We start from the raw sequence: 16,710 nt of genomic DNA on the forward strand, positions 1-16,710 counted from the left end.
ATTTGAAATACATTTAAGAAGTAGAATAGACAGGACATCTTGAGACCCTGAATGTGGGAGGTGAGGGAGAGGGAGGAAGCGTTGCTGTCTCTAGTTTCTGGCTTGACCAGCTGAATAGATAATATGGTCTTAACTGACATGAGGGTGATCAAGAAAAGAGTCTGTTTGGGAGGAGCATTCAATTTTAGAAATGAACAGTGAGATGTTTCTGAGTAATCTGGCAAGTTACCTCCAGGAAATAATGTGGGTAGTGAGGAGCACCCAGCAGAAACTGGACAGCATTGTACATAAGATATTTCAAGTCCTATGAGGGAATGCAATAAAGAAAGACTAAAGAAAGGAGCCCCATGAATCTTAGCCACTTTATTACTTAAAACTTCAGAGCTCACATGTTGCAAATCATTGGGTATAGTCACATTGGCCTAACTTAAATTGCTTTAACTCTTCTGGTCACCCATAACTTAGTTACAACTCTTCCGGTCAACTTATATTAAGCAAAAAGGAATTATTGCTTCAAACATGCCAAGAATCAATATGTTTTTAGGCAGAGATGGATCCAGGAGGTCATATGCATCACCAGGACACAGTCACACATTATTTCTTAGATCACTTTTCCTCCATGTTGGCTTCATTCCAGGCCAGGTCTCTCTCCTTGGTGCCCAACATTCTTCTGTAAGTAAACACAATGTTAAAGAGAGTGTATCCATTGCAATAATCCCAGAAAAATAAATGGATTTCTTCTGACTGCTACTTCAATGTCCTAGTCTATTTGGGCTACTACAACAAATACCACAGACTGGGTGATCTCACATTTCTGGAGATGGGGAAGTCCAAGACCATGGCACTGGCAGATTTGGTATCTGAGCAGGGCCCACTTCCTGGATGAAGGTCCTTTTGCTATCACTTCATATGGTGGAAGGGGCAAGGGAGCACTGGGGGGCCTCTTTTATAATGGCACTAATCCCGCTCATAAGGACTCTGCCCTTATGACCTAATTAATTCCCAATCACCCTATGTCCTAATACTATCACATATATGAACTTCTGTGGGGGGTACACAAACATTCAGTCTATGGCACTTGGATCATGTGTCTATCGTATGCCAGTCACTATGCCCAGAATATGCTGATGGCCAGGCTGGCTCCCATGCCCATCCCTAAATCCAAGAGATGTGCATTACACCTTGCCCTGAAAACAGGGGCTATACAATACCTCAGAGGAAAAAATCAGAGTGCTACTTTCAGAAGAGGATGTCAGTGCTGGACCAGGAAACGCAATAGCCATGCTTAGGGATGGTTTCTGTCTCCCAAATACACTAACTACATATAAACATCTGGTATTTCCATTTATCCCACCAGACAATCAACCAGAAAGTTGACTTTAGTGGGTGGCCATATGTACCAAACTCTAAAGGCAGTTGTGGGTAGGGGTGAGGATGGGCCATGGAAGGAGGACCCCAAAATTAAGAGGTCAAATTCCTACCCTCCTAAGTAAGGATATAAGTGTGTAGATGTAGGGGAAGTCAGAAACATGAGGGTGGCTGTTTATGAAAATGATCAGTTTTAGGATTCTAAAAGGAACAGGGTGACATGACGCTGTGTAAGGTCACCTTTACAGCTTTCCCTTGCCCCCAAGGACAATGGTTGAGATTTCTGTCAGGGTCAAGGACAAGAAACTTTTAAATCTAAATATCATAAGGGATAAGTTCACAAGTCAAAGGTTACAGACCCATTTCTGAGCTTAGCAGGAAATGGTGTGGAGTTAGGTGAAATATCCAAAGCTCTAAAAAATGGAGCCTGCCCCCAGCATCTGTGTGAGTGTGACAGCTTGGAAACCACAATTGTGGCAATAAGTCTTAACCATCCTCTCTATGTTCCATTCAAAAGCGCTAAATCAAACCCAGGTCCAGACGGCAGCTTGCAAGTGGCACACACAGAGTAATTAGGCTTGTGTACTAGCTATTGTCTCTGTTCTGAGCCTGTTGTACAAAAGCACAAAGCCAGAACCACGGGGGGTTGTAACTGGGTGCCAGATTGGCATTTTAATTCCATGCACTCTCCCTTTCTCCATGAAAGCACAAAGTACAGGGCAGAGAGAAAGGCAGAGAGTTTGTTTCCAGGTGTCGGGGAATAGTCCACAGGCACCAACTTCAGCGAAGAGGTTCTTCATCTCATGCTTTCAGGATCTGGCATATCAAATAAGAATTCCCAAACCTTGAAAATGTCAGAGCTTACGAGTGGTAAATAAGTAAGTTAATTTTAAGGTTAAAAGCAGTTTTTACACTTGTTTCCCAAGAAAAAGACTTCATCCGTGCTTGGTTTCCTGCATGGAGGTTGGAGGCAATATGCAGAGGAGGAAAGCCCAGAGGCTGGGAGAGGAGGCTTCAGAGAGGAGGCTGCAGCTCCTTGCATGTAACCTCGGAGAAGTCACTTAATTACTCTGCATTTCAAACCACCTGGAAAATTCATAAAAGACAAGCTGGCTCAGAAACCCAGACACTCAACTGAATAAAGTGTGACTGAAGAAAATGAGAGAAACAATTCCAGGCCAAAGGAAAAAGAGGTTAATGATTTTTTTTTTTTTTACAGTAAATACTTCATTCTCTTCTCCTGTTATGAATTTGAAATTTATAAGTGTCAGAACACCTTTCAGAGTTTGAAATATTATTAGCATCGTCTGGTATCCTTTCACATTTTCCCTGTTGTACTGTGTTTGCTTCGTTTGAAGGGAAGAGGATAGGGGATAAATGGTTTTAAATAATTGCCATGTTGGGCAGCCCAGGTGGCTCAGCGGGTTAGCACAGTCTTCAGCCCAGGACCTGGTCCTGGAGACCTGGGATTGAGTCCCATGTTGGGCTCCCTGAATGGAGCCTGTTTCTCCCTCTGCCTGAGTCTCTGCCTCTCTCTCTCTCTCTCTCTCTTTCTCATGAATGAATATAAATAAATAAATAAATAAATAAATAAATAAATAAATAAATAAATAAATAAATATAATTGCCACGTCTAATAAGTCATGTTTGAATGAGTTTTATCTCCAATTTATGGAGATGTTTATTTTATGGAGCTGTGATTCTTTTTCCATTGACCCACGTTACTGGGGGTCTTTTTTTTTTTTTTTTTAATCTCATTAGACCAGCAAGGGGCCATTTTTGTTTTTTAAAGCAAAGAAAGAAGTTGTGTGAGTTCAGATAGTATGATGGCTGTAAGGAAAGAGACCTAAAAGTTCTGAGGGCATATTCATGATACAAGTTTATTTCTTAAAGAAGTGTCCTGAGGGAGTGTTGCTGGTCAGCCTCCCTTGCTTCCACATGGTGATGGTGATGGAGAGACCCAGATCCCTTCCATCTTCAAGTTCAGCCCTCCTTCAGGGTTGGTTGCCTTGTTATTCCAGCTAGCGGGGTCGGGGGTAGGAGGTGAGGAGAACATGGAGGAGTCATGCCTGCATCTTAAAAATGTTGGCTCTAAAGTGACACAGGCCACTTCCACTCACACTCCAATGGTGAATGTGATTGACACAATACATCTCAATGCAAGGGCTATTGGAAGTGTTGTCCCTGGCTGGGCAGCCGTGTTCAAGCCATATTGTCATGGCATAGATGGGTAGAATGGATTTGTGGGGCGGGGTAGGGGAGTGCTAGCATCAGCTATCTCAGGATTCTTCAGCCTTCCTACAGTGTGGAATCCCTGGGACCCTGCTCTATAGCACAGTGAGTTTAGAGTCTGACATCAAGCACCCAGAAGTTTGAAATTCCTCTTTGTCACCCACGGGTCCACAGGAAGTCTTGGGCAAATCTGGGCCTCTGTTTCCTCATCTATTAACTGGAGGAAATAGTATCTAGCCCATCAGAGTCGTTTTGAGGGTAAATAAAGTAATTCATACATTCTTTGCTAAACTTTTGTCATAGAGTTAAGTGCAAAGTAAATGGAAGCTATCATTATCATGACCCAACTAAGGATAAAATTCCTGGATGCTTAGTTGTGCATAGTTTGATAACTTACATCTTGAGATATTGTGACACTTTGTTCTTATTCCCATCTTCCCAACACATCCTCACCCTGATGTGACTCACAATTTGTCCCACCTTCTCCTATTCCAAGGTTTTTCTTAACTTTTATGTGTACCTTCCATCCAATATCCATGACCCTACACAAGAGGAGAGGAGAGGGGAGAGAGAAGAGCAGGCCTAAAGATTTCTTGAGTAAGATATAAAAGTTCTGGTGCTGAGGGGAAGTGGTATGCAGGTGGTATTTTTGTGTGCATATTAGCATGGGCATGAGCTTGCATGCATGTGCTTGTGGATGCAGGCATGCACACAGTGAAGCATGGGAGAAGTGCAAGTGTCAAGATGTGAGAGTACTGTTCACCCCATGCCCTCCTAGAAAGATACACTGTCTCTTACAATGTCTGCCTGGGGCTCCCTCAAATGTTTAGATCAAGGTAAAGTGGTGAAGTTCCATATGGTCTAGTTAGCAGGGCATAATCACTGGTCTGCCTCATATGCCAGCTGGTCATCTTGAGAAGGCCTAATGATCTGTCTCAGGAATTCTAGGAAAGACTAAATGAATGGATCATAGAAATTTAGATAATATTTATTGAATACCTGCTGTGTCCAGGGCACTGTGTTCCTCGGTACAGCACATCTTTAGGTAAGCAACACTAGACCCATTTAAAAGCTGAGGAAACCAAGGCTCAGAGATTATATGACTCTTCACAGACATCCTGGCATCCTAGTTACTGGTGGAACTAAGTCTTATAACCAGATCTGTTGCAAAAGACTTTCTTTTGGTATGGTGGTCAAATATCTTTTGCAATCATTATACATACATGTGCACACAGCTAGTGTGTATCCTACTAAGAGAGGATGAAGAATGTGCCTTTATTTCAAACAGTATATGGGTCCACTTACAGAATGCTAAGGATCTTGAGAAAAAGATTGGAAGGTGCTTTGAAGGTGCAGGATTCTAAAGAGCGGGATTGAGAGTGAAGACAAACTATCTGAAGAGAGAGAGAAATACAAAGGAATTAAGTAGACCACACACATCTCTCTTAATGGCTTGTGCTAAGGAAGCATCTAGGTCTATCTGAATGTTTAGCCTCTTAGCTCGGACAGTTGGAAGGTCTGGAGAGTGTGTGAGGGGGCGGGGGGCACCTATTTCTCTGCATTTGAATTTAAGATGTGACTGTAGGGATTATCTTTAACTTACCTTAAAAGAGTATAGTGCAGGGTTAATAAATCATATCACATACAACTTCGCAGGCCGAAAAGTACAGGGTTAATATGAAGCGATTTCAAAACCAAAGGCAAAGTACAAATCCATATGTTGCTCTGAAATACAGAAACGGACTAACTTTAGCAGATGTTTTGGCTGCTATGGAAGGAAGGCAGGTCCCTTGGTTTATGGGAATTCCGGAGCTGGGAAGTAAGGAGAGCCCATTTCTCCCTGGCTGCTTCTTGCTTATTCTATATAACCAGCAGTATGAACCCAGCTCCCCAAGTCAGGACCATGGCAAGACTCATGTTTGCCTCCTCTACCAATTTTAGTTCCTTGCTTTCCCTGCAAAATTTCAATGTCCTGTGAGAAAGTCATTCAACAATCACTTATTTATTATCTGTGTCTGTGAATGGTAAATAGTATATCAATAATTGCTGCCTAAGAAAACTACAGGTGACTACCGGACTATTATTTCCTGGGCGGATCAGTGGAGGGTCCTGAGGAAGGGATGTTGAAGCTGACACAAAGTAAAGTAGGAGATGACTATGTGAGGAGTGAGGAAGAACATTTCTGCTAGAGAGGACAGTGAGAGTTCCTAGTGGTTCCTAGTTCTGGAAGGCTTAAGGAGAGGGAGATGCTTGGCATAGCTGATTAAGTTGCTCTACTACAGGGCTTCTCAACCAGGAGTAATTCTATCCCCCAACAGATATTTGGCAATGTCTGGAGATAGTTATAATTGCACTTGGGGAGTGAATGCTACCGGCATCTAGTGGGTAGATGCCAGGAATGATACTTAACACCCTACGATGCCCAACGCAGCATCCTAAAACAAAGAGTTGTCCTACCCAAAATGTCAATAATGCTCAGACTGAAGGACTCTTTCAACAGAAGACCCTAATACAAAGGTTTAAACAAGGCAGATTTTTTTTTTGTATTTATTGTCCAGATGCACTGATTCAGCTGATGTGACTGGCTCTATAAATGCCATGAACCTAGGCCCCTTCAATCTTGTTGCTCTGTTTCCCCCGACGGTACAAGTTGGCAAAGTTCTCTGTAAAGGATCAGACTGGCAGCATTTTGCAGGTCATATGGTCTCTGTCCCAACTTCTCAACTCTGACATTGCAGTATGAAAGCAGCCACAGACGATGCCTAAATCAATTGATGTGGCTGTGTTCCAATCAAACTTTGTTGACATAATCTTGATAGGCTGGGTTTGGCCTGTGGGATATACTTTAGATCCTCTCCTGGTCCTATGTGCTTAGCCTGCATGCCAACCAGTAGGAGGAGAAAGCACAGATAGGGAGAGCAGGCTCATTTCCTTTTGAGGGACAACATCACTTCTTCTCATGTTCTACTGTCAAGAACTCAGAAAGACTAGAAATGTAGTTTTTGGCTGGGGAGTCATGGGCTCTGGGGAAACTCAGCTTTTATTTTGTTTTGGTTTTTTTAAACACAAGGGAGAATGGAAACTGAGGGACAATTGGCAATGTCTTCAATTGCTGAAATACAGAACTAAGAGAGAAGCACAAAATGAGGCTGGCAAGAGAGGCAGGATGAGATCATGCCCAGCCTGAGAAGCGAAGTGTAGGATTACAATTCTTCTCTTAAAAGACACGGGAAACCGTTGAATGGTTATAAGCAGCGGTGGTTCAGAACCATTTTTCCATTTTAAAAAGAGCACTCTGGCAGCAATGTGGAAATGGAAAGGGGCATGGCAGGATGTAGAGATACAACTTTGGAAAATATCGCCGTCATCCAGGTAGAGGAGATGGTGGCTCGGATGAGAGTGGTGGCAAAGACGAAGTAAATGGATGGGAAAGAGATTCAGAGGGGAGAATCTATAGCTCCCTGCAGATCAAACCCTCTTTATAAAATTAAGAAAAAAAGCAGTTTATTACTTTTTTAAAGATTTTATTTCTTTGAGAGAGAAAGAAGGTGCAAGCACGGAGGGAGAAAGAGAGACCGACTCCCCGCTGAGTAGAGAGACCAATGCGGGACCCCCAGATCATGACCTGAGCCAAAGGCAGATGCTTAACCAACTGAGCCACCCAGGCATCCTGAATATTTCTTTTTTAAAAAGTGAAAAGCAAACTTGATCACCATGTTACATCTGATCGAGACACAGCCAGTCCATGTCTGCTACTTTCTTCTTTTTCTTCCAGGACTCAAATACCCATTGTTGAATATCTTCTCCAGGGAAAAGCCATCCCGGTTCTCCCAAGCTTGAGCCTCTGGGCTGCAATGACTCAGACTGTGGACACAGAGTTCACAAATCCCAATTGTAATGAGTGGGCAACCCCAGCGCTTTACATAAGCAAAGAGAGGAAGCGGCGTGTGTTTTGAGACTGACTGGCACCAAAGGAGACAAAAGCCTACAGTATAATTATGCCAAGCATATAATATGATGCAATCGGTTACTGTCTCCAATATGCCCCACAGTGCAGCACAAGGACTTTGAATAGTAGAATGCTCCAGAACTGTGTGTCTGTGCCATTGGAAGCCTGAGAAAGCTATGGCATCTTCTCTTCTGCCAGTCAACAGTGTCATGGGCATTTATTGAGCATCTACTGTATACTGGGGACTGTGCTCAATCTTGGGGATATAGAGGTGAGAACAAGATATGTCTGACCTTATGATTTCTTCAATTAAATAGCTCTTTAGTTTCTTCCTATAATCCCTGTAAACAAAAGATGAACAAATATCTCCCAGGTTTGTTTGAAATGGGTTCCCAGTAATGAGGGCATCTTCATAGGCAATCTCGTTTATAGGGCTCTGGCAAAGACCTGTTGGTTTTTACACTTAGCATGGTGGACACATTTATCCTTGAGAGACAGTGACCTCCAGTAATCCCCTTTCAAAGAATCACCTTTAATGACTGTTGGCACCATTTTTTTTCTAAAGAGAAAGGACCTCACATTCTTCTGCTGTTCATTTGTTTTTTTTTTGGGGGGGGGTTGTTAAAATTGTTACGGGGACCAACTGACTAATTCACAGAATAATAAATAACTCCAAGACAGAGATGACTCATACGTAGCTCTGATATGGCCTCTTTTCCCTCTAATCCCTTTCTGGTGAACTTATCAACAAACTGCTTTTGCATATTACACCATCTATCACTCTATATCCATAATCTGTATACAAATGCATCAGGATCCTTGCATTCCAGGGATCTAGGGCAGAGAATCTGGGCCCAGTTTATAGGTGATAACTTTAGGAAGCCTGGGCAATACCAGTCCCCTAGAAGGCTTACCCTCCTTATGGTCATTAATTCAGTCTTAATGTCGTTTAGCTCAGTAGATGTCTGGACCTGTGCCAAGCACTTTTCATAAGCTTCCTCATTTAAATGGTATGCCACTTAATCTGCATCAACCCTGTGAAACAGGTGCTAATAACATCTCCCTTTCCCAGAGAAGAAACTGAGGTGACTGTATGACTCGCAAAGGTTATACAGTCAGTAAGTGGTAGAACAAAAATTTGAACATAGGTTTTTCTGACTCCCGCGTTTACAATGCTCCACTGTCCCCTTTGTTCAAAGTATCGACATTAACTGAACATCTATTTATTATAAAGTCCATATCAGTCTGCCTCACTCTGATGGTCCTAATGGGTTCCAGTTGAGTTGATTTTGTCTTGCCCCAATGGCAGTGCCTTTATATATGAGAATGGTTGGCAAATTAAGGCCTGTGGGAGAAAGCCAACCCTTTTGAAAATAGAGCTATATTGGAATAGAGCCACATCCATTCATTTACATATTTTCTATGGCTGTTTTTGTGCTACACAGTTATAGTTGAATAGCTGTGACAGAGACGACATGGCCAGCAACGCCACAGATATTTACTAACTGGTTCTTTTACAGAGAAAGCTTGCCAAGCCCCAATATGGAGCACAATCACATGTATTGTTCTTTTGATGAAATTCGTTCTAACGAGTAGAATGGTGTTATTTGCTGACTTAGGGTTGGTGTTGCTATTAAATTTATATGTATGTATTATTTAATTCAGTACATTTTTATCAACTGCCACCAAACAAGAAGGTCAGAAGTCCATCTGTGGGGGATTTGGGCATGAAGAAGAAAATGTCCCATTCTCAATTAAAGTGTGAAATGTGGAACTTCTTGTGACTCTTCCCAAAAGGCACTCCTCTAAGTTTTTGCTACAACAATAGTCCTCCTCCCTTACGGGCAGTTTCGCTTTCTGTGGTTTCAGTTACTCAGGGTCAAGAGTGGGCATGGAAGCAGATGATCCTCCTTCTGACACATGGTCAGAAAGTCAGTAGTGGCCTGACCCTACGTCACAACGCCTACGCCATTCACCGCACTGCAACTCATCACACAGGCGTTTCATCGTCTCACATCATCACAAGAAAGGTGAGTATAAGAAGATACTTTGAGGGAGAGAGAGAGACCACATTCCCATAACTTTTATTACAATATATTGTTATAATTGTTCTATTTAATTATTAGTGTTAATCTCTATGCCTAATTTATAAATTAAATTTTATCATATGTCTGCATGCGTAGGAAAAAACATAGCTTATTTGGGTTTGCCACCACCCTTGGTTTCAGGCATCCCCTGCGGTTCTTGGAATGCACACCCCCACCCTTGGATAAGATGGGCTACTCTATATGGAGTTGTGTGTAATTCTTGGGCTATCATCCACAATTCCATTCATAAACTGGGTAGTTTCTGTCTTTGCTAGTCAATTACTGCCCTTCAGGAAACAACAGAAACAGAGCATGTATTACAAAAGCTCAAAATTCACTTTCACTTATCTCCTACCAGTTAAAGAACCATCAGCAACTTGGTAGTTCCTCAAGTATGGAGAACACCAGTACAAGTGAGCTCTCTGAGCTCTCCAACTGCAGCTTTATCTTCATCTTTAAGTTTACACAACCCATGGATAAATTATAAGTTACTGCAGAGATTCCCACCAATGACAAACTGACTCACTGTCCTCCAAGTTCTTTCATCTTTTTGGATTCAACTTCTAAGGCTCTGTGTATTCTGTTAAGATGGAGTGTGCTATTTGGCAAAATTACAGAGAGTATGCCAGCATTCGGACACATTTTCCATTTTACCTGTATAGAAAAATGTTACCATTGCTGAAGTTTTTTCCATGATTGCTTCTTGCCCCTGTAACAGGCAGCTCGTGGCCAGCTTTGTGAAATGTTTCATGTCTGTTCCTGTGCAGCCATGAAAATAGAATGAAAGGTTTAAGTGACTTTTGTTTGTTAAAATATAACAAACGATTATCCTAGAAACACCATACCATTGTAGGACTATTTTCAGTAATGTTTTGTTTTAGCTTTTTCATTGCCAAGTGCCCGGTTGATCTGGGTACCAAAACCACAGTTTCAGAACAAGGTTTCAAAGAATGGTAATGTCATATTTCTCTTGGTTGGCTGACATCTCAAAACTGTTCTGCCTGAAGCCCTCCCAGATGAAAAGATTATTCTTTTGTTCTAAAAACGATAAGGAGGGAAGGAAAGAAAAAAAAAAAAACCCTAAATAATGAGCAGCTCTCTCTTTTGGGAAAGAGTTAGAGGGGAGAACCACTCTCTTTTTTTCATACAATCAAATAGTATTTACATGAAAAGCAATTGTGGTTCAACATTAGATGGGGGGAGGGTACATTCTGGAAATCACTAGTTTGAGAGTTGCAACTCTGTGTCTTTTGAGTGTAGTTAATGCTTAAGTGGTTATATTTTGCTGTAAAAAAGCCCCCATAGATGAAACTATGAGCACAACTCGGGCTATTTGAGGCCCAAGGTGACAAGAGAAAGTGATTTCATAGTGCAGGGTTTGCTTGTCAAATCAATCAGCAGTGGATGGGACATGAAATGGTTTATAATATTGCATCCCTGTGAAGTGAGCAGCATTAGAGTGGAGCCATCATACTTGCAAACAGAAAGTCATATCTTCCTCCCACCCCCAGCCTAAAATAATAACTTAGCACCTGTGTAAAGTCTTCAGGGGTTTCTACATATAAAAATTAGTTAATTAGCAATTATTACCGTATGTTAGGTGAGCACAGATTATTATTATCATAATTTTACAGACAGAGTAAATGAGAGTGATGGAGAAGGTGCCAAGAGAAAAATTACAATTAATGAGTTCCTAGATCACAGGCCTGACCTGCAAGGAGGTTAAAGAGCTCGCTTATTTTAAGGAACACATTATAAAGTGAAACTTAAATACTGGAAAAGCAGATTTTCCAAATTAAAAATGACCTATTTACCAGTACTGGGATTCTGTTTTTTATTTACGAATATTTCTTTTTATGATTTTTTTTTTACCTTCTCATATACCTGTGATGATTGAGCCATCTTATTTTTAACAGGGAGTCCATGTGATCAAAGGACCACATTCTCTTCTCCTTAGGAAAATCACATTCTCTTTATTGGGAATAATCAAGGGTCTCTGAGGTTTTAGAAACCTGGAAAATGTCTTTGGACTAATAAGTATTTGGGCAAGTCACATAGCCAATGACAACAATCATGTTTTGTGAGTGTCCAGTGTGAGCCAAACACTGTCCTAGGTCTTAGGGATATATAGCACTGACCAACATAACAGGAATCTTTTCAACTTTAAAGTTTAAATTTGACTTTAGAAACTGTAACTTCATGTGATTTAGCTGATGGGAGCAGGTCCATTGTTGCATGAAGTCATTCTGAATTTATTAAAAAGAATATTGCATGGTCTTATGTGTATTTGTGTTCCTTTCATAGGTGATTGCTTCAAGGCAGGATATAACGGATAAGGATGAGGGAGCCTGACTGGCGTTTTTGAAATTTATTCCAAGACAAGGGGTATATATATTTCACAGGCAATGCTTCATCCCCCTCCACCACCACTACCCAGGATGAGTGATGACTTCTGTAATAAGGCAATAGTGGGCATATATTTTTTGCCATTCTGGCATCATTACCTCCCCTACCTTCATTTCTTGTAGTCTGGGTGAGGTTGTCCCCACTCCCTGGTTCAGGAATGGACAGATGAACCTAAGGCAGGCCAAGAATTATATCTTGGAAATGTATTGGAACTATTAGATAAAGAATGCTCTCTCTGCTGGAGTTGATAAGCTCATGACATGCAAACCTGGGCTGTAGGGGTTATGTGTCAGACATGTGAGGAGAGTCTGCTCGAGGAGGAAGCCAGTCCAGGGGAAAGCAGAGTAGATGCTTAATGCATTCATGTGAGCACCTGGGTTCAGGTACGCCCAAAGCCATTTTTACCTCCTGAACTTTTCATTGATATCGCCTTGTGTTTTTGTTTTTTGTTCTTTGTTTTTTAAATGCCTGAGTCAGTTTAAAGTGAGTTTCAGGAACTTGAAGGCAAAAAGAGTTCTAATGCAATTTATATCAATTTTTTAAAATATAGCTTTTGATGTGGATGAGAAAATAGATTTTATATAGATATAGATAATACTTTAATAGATATAATTTTGAAAAAAAGCTTATGTGTATGTAAACACATGCAGAGTGCTCCTTGTGTATCTAGTATCCATCATTCTCTTCTTCCTTATTAACAGATCCTTATTGTTTTTGTTTTAACACAGCTTTATTGAATACTCAGTATATGAGATACACTTCACATACTGGGAAATTTACCCCTTTAAAGTGTACAATTCAGTGGCTTTTAATACATTCACAGTTATGTAACCATCTGTAATGATTAATTTTAGAACATTTTCATCACCTCGAAAAGAAATCCCATATCCATCCCATCTCTCCACCTCTCAGCCTCTGAAAAGCACTAATCTAATTTGTGTCTCTATAAATTCTCTATAAATGGAATCACACAATATGTAGCCTTTTATGTTTGGCTTCTTTTACTCAGAATAATGTTTTCAGTGTCAACCCAAGTTATAGCATGAATCAGTACTTTGTTCCTTTTTATGGTGACTGATATTCTACTATGTGGATATATACCAATTTTGCTTACACATTCATCAACTGATGGATATTTGGGTTGTTTAAACTTTATGACTCTCATGAATAATGGTGCCATGAAAATTCATATGCAAGTTTATGGTTTCAGTTCTCTTGGTTATATACCTAGGAGTGGAACTGCTGGGTCATGTGGTCATACAACGTTTAGGATTCTGAGTAACTGCCAAACTACTTTCCAAAGTGGCTGTCCCATTTTACAAACCCACAGCAATGTACGAGGGTTCCAATTTATCCATATCTTTGTCTACACTTGTTACTGTCTTTTTGACATTAGCCATCCAAGTGGATGTGAAATGGTATGTTGTGTTAAGATCCTATGATATATGCCAGGAACCAATGTACCCTCATAAAAGACTTTATTTGGGATGCCTGGGTGGCTCAGTGGTTGAGTGTCTGCCTTTGGCTCAGAGCGTGTCCCAGAGTCCCGGAATTGAGTCCCCCATAGGGCTCCCTGCATGGAGCTTGCTTCTCCCTCTGCCTATGTCTCTGTCTCTCTCTGTGTGTCTCTCAGGAATAAGAAAATAAAAGTCTTTAAAAAAAAAAAGACTTTATTTCACAAGTCGTCTTCTTTGCATGTAGGGATTGTCGCTGAGATGTAAGAGAAGGTACTCAGACAAGCTTCCCACAAATGTCCTAAAGAAGCCTAAATTTCCTTCATTTTCCTTCCTGGAGTGGTTGAGCTCTGCAATGGACATCCTGGTCCATGAAGTGAGCAGACACGCCAGCCCCATGATGGTAGACTAGGAATATTAAAGAATCCTAAATAAATCCTTCATGACTTGAAAGCCATGCTATCAGACTTGTGCTACTGACTATGGATCATACTTTTTTACTTGAGGGACAAAGAAGTTTCTCGCATGTAGACTTCACGGTTATTTCGATGTTCTATTTTCTTCAGCTAAGCTTAATCTTTTTTTCTCCTGTACATATGTATATATACATATATGTATTTATGCACATTTACATACACACATATACATGTATAGATTGAGTAGACACACACAAAACTTAACTCTTCTTCTACCTGAGAACATAGCTAGCCTATGTTTCCCAGAATCCCTTGGTATTAGTGTGGCCCTGTGACTGAATTATAGCTGGTAGGACGTGGGTGGAAGTAGGCAAGCCACTCCCTGTCCTATCTACAAACACCTTCCATGACCAATCTTCCCTTCTTCCCATTCACTGAATGGGGACAGGTCTGAGGAGAGGGCTTGAAGTAGGGCAAAGCCAGTAGATGGAAGGAGCCTGGACCCCGAATGACCACATGGAAATCGATACCAGGACAAGAGTAAGAAAAACATTCTTTAGGTCTTAGAGAATTTGGAGTTTCCTACCCAATTGAATTGCATATACATACACATCCACATTTATATAAAATCACAGAATTTACCTAAGGTTACTCAGTGAAGCAGCGTTAACACTCAGCTGACATTTGGTCCAATCCTTTCTCTGCTGTATAGTCATTTAAATTCTTTGAGCTTTCATTTCCCCACTTTATAATGAGTACTTTGGACTGGATAAGATACCTGATACATTTGTTTTAGTATGAGAACTGTTGGTGATTTTATTCAGCTGGCAAACTTGGGGGCCCTATGATCTCTCTAAGGTAAGAGCTAAGTCCTATGTCTTTTTTCATGTCTGTTGTCCATGCTCTGTACGTGATAGTGGGTATTTGTGGGATAAAAAAGGAGCTCCCTTCTAGCTCCAAATGTCTACAATATTCTGAGTCTTTGGAATCACACTTGTCTCTCTCTCTCTCTCGCTCTCTCTCTCTCACACACACACACTTTTTCTTTATAAAAACTCAATTCACAATCAGATAGTGACCTAACTCTTCCTATGAGACCTGGTGGTTCAAAATTCAGAATAGATTTTGTTGTGGAAACAATGTTCTAAATGATGATAGGCCACGGAAGACTCTTTAACCCACATTGTGATACAGATACCTCATACAGTAGCATCAACCTGTGCTTAGGATTTTTAGAAGCAGAAACTTACAAAGATCAGTAAGAGGGAACAATTTGTTCAACACTTATTCAGTCTCCACTAAGTGTTAAACACACGGGAGGGAATGTGGACATGGTTGTCCAGCTCTAGAATAGAACAGGGGAGGGAGAGACTGGATATTGACCAAGCTGTGCCCCTCTGTTGCCTAAAACCTTTCTGGGCCACCCAGCACTCTCAGCATCATTTCAAACCTTTTGGTCTGTGTGCCCTGCCAGCCCTGGATGTTTGGTTATCTACTTCTTTACCCTTACCCTTACTTACTTGATTTTCTTCCCCTTTCTCACCCTGTTTTCAGTTCTAGGCAAGCTCCATCTAACTTAAATAAACCAACTGACTCCCTCTGGACCTCTGTACTTTCTGTTGTTTTTGCCTGGAATGGTCTCCTGCTCTTACTGGATCATTCTCATCTTTCAAGCAGCAACTCACATTTCCTCTCATCAGACTTCCCTATTTAGAAGGGGCTCCTTCAATTTCTCTCCAGCACATTAGGTTGTTGTACGGTCTTTATACTAGTGCTTCTCAAACTTTAAGTGTCTACATGCCACTTGGAGATACTGTTAAAATGCAGATTCTAATGCAGTGCATCCAGGATGAAGCCTGAGATTGTGTATTTCCAGCAAGCTTCCAGGTTATGCCCATGCCTTTGATCACACCTTGATCAGCACTGCTGTAGGGAACTTCCAACATCTCATTATGATGTCAGGATGGTATTGTTCATTGATACTTGCCTCTCTGCATCAAGAAGGCAACAGTGCCCATCTGGTTCACCCCTGTTGACAGCACCTTCCTAGCAGACTGTAGCTACTAATTAACTGTTAGATAAATGAAGACATTTCAAATGTGATGAATGTTACATAAGTGAATGTACCTGGTGCCGTAGAAGCTAAACCCCCATTTATTTATTTTATTTATTTATTTTTTAAGATAGATTTATTTATTTATTTATTTATGATAGACAGAGAGAGAGAGAGAGAGAGGCAGAGACACAGGAGGAGGGAGAAGCAGGCTCCATGCCGGGAGCCGGACGTGGGACTCGATCCTGGGACTCCAGGATCCCGCCCCGGGCCAAAGGCAGGCACTAAACCGCTGAGCCACTCAGGGATCCCGCTAACCCCATTTAGAGAGACAAAGAAGGAGGCCTCACCACTGTGCAGAACCGGACTCTTGCACAAATTTGTAAGAAAGCTGTTAGTAACTCCTCCTGTTCTCTGGCCAGTGCTCCCAGTGTGGTAGCTCATCCTGACTTACCCAAATTTTCAAAACTCCAGGATAAATTTAAAAAACTACCTAGTCTTCTCCCTACAAGGCCAAATGAAATGCCCAGGTCCCCCAGAGTGGCTGACATTGGCTATGATAGGAAGCAAGCAGTCTGCCTGAGATGTGTCACACATGTTTGCCTGTGACTAATACATCTCACTTTCTGGTAGTACTGCTACTTGGAAAAAAAATTTTTAATCAAACTGTATGATGCTATTTCAGCTACTAGAGTATAAATATTTAAGCACTGAGAAACTGCCAAAAAAAAAAAAAAAAGCAAAA

General features: G+C 41.2%; 1 long non-coding RNA gene across 2 annotated transcripts; it reads right to left on the bottom strand.

Moving 5' to 3' along the window:
* Nucleotides 1–343: 343 nt before the first annotated feature.
* Nucleotides 344–16,083, bottom strand: LOC140609965 (uncharacterized). 2 transcript variants are annotated; one of them, XR_012011738.1, is made up of 4 exons: nt 15,598–16,083; nt 10,291–10,395; nt 5,204–5,325; nt 344–670 (listed from the first exon to the last, which is right to left on the bottom strand). It is a non-coding gene; the product is annotated as an uncharacterized lncRNA (long non-coding RNA). The 2 variants fall into 2 exon arrangements; XR_012011739.1 differs by lacking the exon at nt 344–670 and adding an exon at nt 3,242–3,389.
* Nucleotides 16,084–16,710: the final 627 nt, after the last annotated feature.

Source organism: Canis lupus, chromosome 19, assembly GCF_048164855.1.
Source record: "Canis lupus baileyi chromosome 19, mCanLup2.hap1, whole genome shotgun sequence".
In the NCBI taxonomy this organism is placed as follows: Eukaryota; Metazoa; Chordata; class Mammalia; order Carnivora; family Canidae; genus Canis; species Canis lupus.